The sequence below is a fragment of the Echiichthys vipera genome, assembly GCF_963691815.1.
Source record: "Echiichthys vipera genome assembly, chromosome: 1".
NCBI lineage: Eukaryota > Metazoa > Chordata > Actinopteri > Perciformes > Trachinidae > Echiichthys > Echiichthys vipera.
This window is the reverse complement of record NC_139826.1, coordinates 17,559,551-17,565,550: the sequence shown is the minus strand read 5'-3', so window position 1 is coordinate 17,565,550 and position 6,000 is coordinate 17,559,551.

Below are 6,000 nucleotides of genomic sequence, written 5' to 3'. Positions count from 1 at the left end.
TAGATTTGTCAATGATTTAAATCTTCACACTCTTGACAGATTGACCCTGAATGTCTAGGCTCTCTGTTGTTTTGTTTCTGGAGCATTTTTACGCAATCAAGAAGAAAAACAAATCCCAGAAAACTGTCTTAGTCAAAGACTTTTACTGTGTACCACCTGTTTAAATTATTCTACTGAACAACACTTCACAGCGAGGGTTCAGATGATAACAGTAGGTGAGAGAAGTTGGTATGACTAAGTGTTAGAAATGCACAGAAATGTGGGCAGGTGCTACATTATAAAGATAGGTGTGTGTGTGTGTGTGTGTGTGTGTGTGTGTGTGTGTGTGTGTGTGTGTGTGTGTGTGTGTGTGTGTGTGTGTGTGTGTGTGTGTGTGTGTGTGTGTGTGTGTGTGTGTTTGCACTGTTTGCACACTGGTTACATTTAAATGTATGATTAGTGTGTCAGTGGGCGGTTGGCATGTCTCCCTCCTTAAGAGAGTAAAAAGAATAACGAACAGAAACTCAAGCAACAACCTCGCCCCACGTTAGACAAGAGTCTTGTAGTGCAATTATACCTCTGATTACAACCACCAAGGTCATGCTGATGAGAGAAATGCAAAGCAACCATCTCTGTAATCTCCAACAACCTGTGGCACATTTAGAAATTCACACAGACGCACACCTGTAGGCAAGACACAATGATACACATGCACAGATACATACTGTGCTCTGAATGTGTACCGAGGAATGCATTTATGCTTAAATGAACACACACACACACACACAAACACACACACACACACACACACACACACACACACACACACACACACACACACACACACACACACACACACACACACACACACACACACACACACACACACACACACACACACACAGATTGCAGGTCTGGAAGGGAGGGTGGAATTATCTACATCTAGTGGTGGCCAGCGGCTGAGGTTCCAGTAATTAGCACACACACGCACACATAATAACTTGAGACAAATAGGAGTGTGTTCATTTGTGCATTTTGATTGATGTGTGTGTGTGTGTGTGTGTGTGTGTGTGTGTGTGTGTGTGTGTGTGTGTGTGTGTGTGTGTGTGTGTGTGTGTGTGTGTGTGTGTGTGTGTGTGTGTGTGTGTGTGTGTGTGTGTGAGAGAGAGAGTCCATAAACTCCTCACCACTTTACAAACTCAAAATGAGTGTGTAAGTAACTGGTTGGGAATTACAGTCATCTTCTTTGTTGTGTGTAAATTCCAAGGGCAGAGGTAGGGATGGGAATTCATGGGAGTTTATTGATACCAGTTTTCTGCATTGATTCTGCTTATCAATTCCCCAGTTTTCTATATGGTAAAAAGGTAGGCCTACACAGGTATCTAGCGTCAATGAAACAGTTTTATTATCTGGAAGTCTGAATGCAGTGTAGATTAAATGAGAGAATATGTACAGCTTTCTTTTTATTTAGGTTTGCTTGTTCTTCAAAGAAAGAATCTGCTAAGATCTCCAGATGTCAGAAAAAAATGCCGGCGTTAAACTAATTGATAAGCTCGGAGACATACAATTTAGGTTCCAGTTAAAATTTGCTGCAGCACCCCCTGCTTTTTCTGTAGGCCTATTGTTTAACTGCAATGGAATTTAAATGTGGAAAAATGTAAATGATTCAGACTGAGTACTTTTGTCTCTGATAACACCAGCAACATGAACCTGAATGTGCATCGATAATGTATTCCTGATCCTGTATGAATTGGCTGTAGCCTCACTGTCTTTCACCCACACCTGTCTCGCCGCGTCTTGAAGTTCTCATGCATTAGTTGTTGACTGTGTAGTTTTTGTGGCATACAGTATGATGGTGCCCAGTCTGTTCTAGTGTAAAATGTTTTTAAAATGAGTGTAAAGTGTTAATAACTATTGAATATAAATGATCCTGGCCAATCAAATCAATGCAAAAAACATACACCTCATTCTCAGCACCCCCAACTCTGACAGACTTCCAGCATCGCTGCTAAGATATGCCCTCATAACATGCCCTCACAACACTTGCCTAATGAAAGCCAGGAAGCAATTGTAGTAAACTAAAACTCCCCCAGCCCTCCATTTCTCATTTTCTTTTCCAATCAAACTGCAATCAAACAAATCTCACGTGGCAGTTGACGGGTGGGCGCCTGTAAATATGGCACCACTTCTAATTAGGTCTTCAGGTTCCCCGACTTTATTGTGCTGCTGGACTGTGCAGTGCCAGCAGTAATAAAGCCAAACCCTCTTCTTTGGATGTGTTTTATTCCCTGATTTAATTACCTTTATTAATCAGAGAAGATGCAGAAAAAAAAATCTTCGAGACTGGATCTGCGTTGTGTTGTTCACTGATTTGTTTTAAGCTCACAGCTCCAGTGATATTGCCTGCTTTTGGTAGCATATGAGTGGATGTGATAATGATGACTTCTAAGTGGCCTTTCACCATCAAAAAATTTCATTCCCTTTGAGAAAAAAGCACAATACTGACGAAAACAAGTCAATATTACCTGCAAAAGAACAGATAAGCTATAACAGTGGACTATGTTTGAACAGGGTGCATAAAAGAAGCCGAGAGGCTTGCTGGGACACAGGGAGTGTGGGTTTCTGTTTGAAGGAGCCTTGCAGCTTTGAATTTCTTCTTTGCCTCTCTCCTCACAAAGCAAACAGGACCACACAGCTCACATCCAAGCAAGTATCAAACTATTTTAGGGTTTAGACCTTTGTGGCTCACTTTTTTGATGCCGCTCCAACTCCCAGCAATTTCAAGGAATAAGAACAAGAGAGAAAAGACAGAGGCAACCCAAAGTGTGACCATCACACTCTGCTTGTTAGTCAAACATGAAGAGCAAATGCTTGGAGGGAGAAGCCTGTCAAATCCTGTTAATTATTCCCCACATCTCTTCTTCTCTTCTCCGTCTATCCATGTTGAACTCCCACTAAAATTGAAAAGCATCTTAGCCAATTTTCCACACCACAATAAACACGTAATATATCTAAAGCTATTAATCCATTGTATATCTGTGTTGACACTGAATTGAAGGATCCTCTGTAATTTTAATGGGATTTACGACACCAAGAATCAACAATAGCACTTGCATATTTTCTCAGTTCATTGTTTCGGTTCGCTGCTCTATGTGGTCATGACCTAACAGCTGTCACTGAATAAAATCGTGGACTGTGATTGTATACTTCCTTCCAAACTGATGAGAGCTAAAGTAAACAAGTCGAATCAAATTATATCAAACTTTATTTATAGAGCACATTTTAAATGGTCAACCAAAGTGCTGTACACTTCAGCAAGACAATACAACACAACTAGAATAAAAAATACACATAAAACACAGCAGACAGGTGTCATGCTCAGCCTGAATTAAAAGCACATGGAGAACAGGTGGGTCTTCAATAAGGACTTTAAAACCTCTGGGGTCTGGGCTGATCTAATATGCCAGGGTGAGAGATTCCAGAGCCTCGGGGCAGCCGCCGGAAAGGCTCAGTTCCCTCTGGTTTTTAGTCTGGTCCTGGGGACTTCCAGCATCATTTGATCTGCCAATCTCAGCGCTCTGGCTGGAGTGTGACAATGTAAAAGTTAAGTACAGTGGTGCCAAGTGATGGATTGAAAGAAAAAAAAACTTTAGGAAGGCTACAAAGAAACTGTTTTCTGTGGAGTTTGAGAACTGTAGAGTTGTGCTGAGACCATGGACATTTGTGAAATATAGGTGGAACTAACAATATTTATAAAAAAATATGTTATTTATAATAATAATAATAATAATAAAAAAGGAACATTAAAGGAATAGTTCAGAATTTTGGTAAATGGGCTTATTTTAGTTCTTGCAGAGTTAGATGAGAAGATTGATACCACTCTCACTGGCTCTTCATCAAATATGAAGCTGCTTAAGAAGCACACGCTTGGCATGCAGTCTAGGTAGGAAGTGCCTTGTAAATCAAAAAATGTTTTATTCCAATTACCCAATAATGTTTCTTATAATAAGCTTGTATTTGTATAATTATTGTTTATTCTTGTGGTTTCTATATTCAATTTGTGTATTACTTGCCAATGCCAATTCACTGTGAATAAGAGCTAAAAAAACAAAGACATGTTGCACTTTGCACTTCAGTTCTTTATTCTACAACATTAACGTCCAAAGGCAGAGCTGATGTCAGTCAACATCAATGTCATCACAGCGGTCACAGAGATCTCAGAGCTGAGCAATTTCGCAAAAGTGGATTCTCAAAGCAAAAAATAAGTTATAGTGAGAAGGAGCCCTACTCCACCCTAAACCAACCTTTATCAACAAAAGGGACAGAAAAGTGTAATGTAGCAATCTTTTCTAACAGACTTATACAAAAGAAAAGATTGGCTGTGGGGCTCTGTGCCAGCAGTTAGTGACTGAACTGCTATCCCTGCCTGCTTTTTTCAACGAGCCACACTCGAGCGAACCTTTCTACCTTGAAACAGATAAAGACTTACTGCCAGAAATCAAAATTGGCAAGCAGTCTTTCTGGTCTTATTATTCTGTCAGTCGAGAGCCAGAGAGTAAACAGAAGGCCAGTAAGAATGTTTTACGACCCCATAATTGACGTGTTCACTGGGAAAGTAGTCTAACGTTAGATCTAGACAGACTTGAGTCAGTTTACATTTTATGTTTAGCTTCATATTCAGTTGACTTGTGTGTTTTTATTTTTGCTGAGTGAAAACAAGACAGAAACATAATTGGTCTTTGTGCCTTAATTAAGGATAAAGATGGTTGCATGCTGATGCGACCGATGGGTGTTGATGCTCCATGTTGCGCTCGTAAAATCACTATTAAACATGACCTCTTGGGGCTTATTGCTTTATTACACAGCTAATGCAGTACTAGCCTACTACCTAGATCCCAACAGTTGGCAGTAATGTGTTATTAAAGACTCGTATTTAGGACTCTTTCTGAAAGAAGTCTCTGTTAGGTTTAATCTGGCATTTAGGCAAAACGCAGTGTCTTGTCCTGTTACTGACCTCATTGCATGTCACTGAAATCAGCTAGCCTGGCGCTGTCAGAAGGTAACAAAAATTAATCTATCAGCACCTCTAGATCTTGCTAGTTAACATGTTCTTTATTGTTTGTTAAATCTGAGCACAAATGATTGAATATAATGGCTGTGTTCCATTTGAGATGTGCCAGGGCTCTGTGGCACCACCGAAATGGAATGGATCCATCGTTAATGTTGTAATTTTCCTATTCTTTATTTACAAAATACTTTTGGCTAATGAGCACGAAATTATCAATCAGCAACTAGTACTAATGATCTATTAGCATTTGCGGCCACACAAAACAGGTAGACCTTAATGGTTCTTGTGAAACAACAACTAAGCAACATAACAAATCTGGCAAAAGCATATGTAAATCTGCTCTCGATACACTGAGAGGCTAGTAACTGAGGGACAGCTGTGCAAGCAAGTGTCTGATAACAAGGGCATCAACAGAGAATCAACACGGGTGATGGAACTGAAAACACTCAGATGCACTATCCAGCTGTCTCTTGGTCCCACCATGGACCATTGTAACCTTTAAATGAGATGTGGGACGTCCCCCTGTCCCTCTGCATTTTATGGTAATTCTTACCAAGCTAGATGCTTAATTCTCACCCCCGCAGCCTGAATCGTGTGTCATCGCGCCATTCACATTGATTTTCAAAGTAGAGTTGTCACTCAATTTGCGTCTATTAAGTTTGGTGTGAGCACCCTTTTATATAGACTCGGACTTGCGGAGTACTAGCTAGTCCAAGATAGCCATCAAGGAGGTCTATGGGATACCTATCACCTTTCCAGCCACCTTCACAATATTGTTAAGGTGGTTTTTGTCCCTGATATTCAGGTTACCATACCAAGCAATCATTACAAATGTAACGACATATAAATAAAAGACATTTTCCTTTCTACATTAAAAGTGTTTAATTTCCTTAGGAAATACAAACATTGCTGACCCTTTTTATAGACTGTCTCAGACTGTATTTCATAGATGC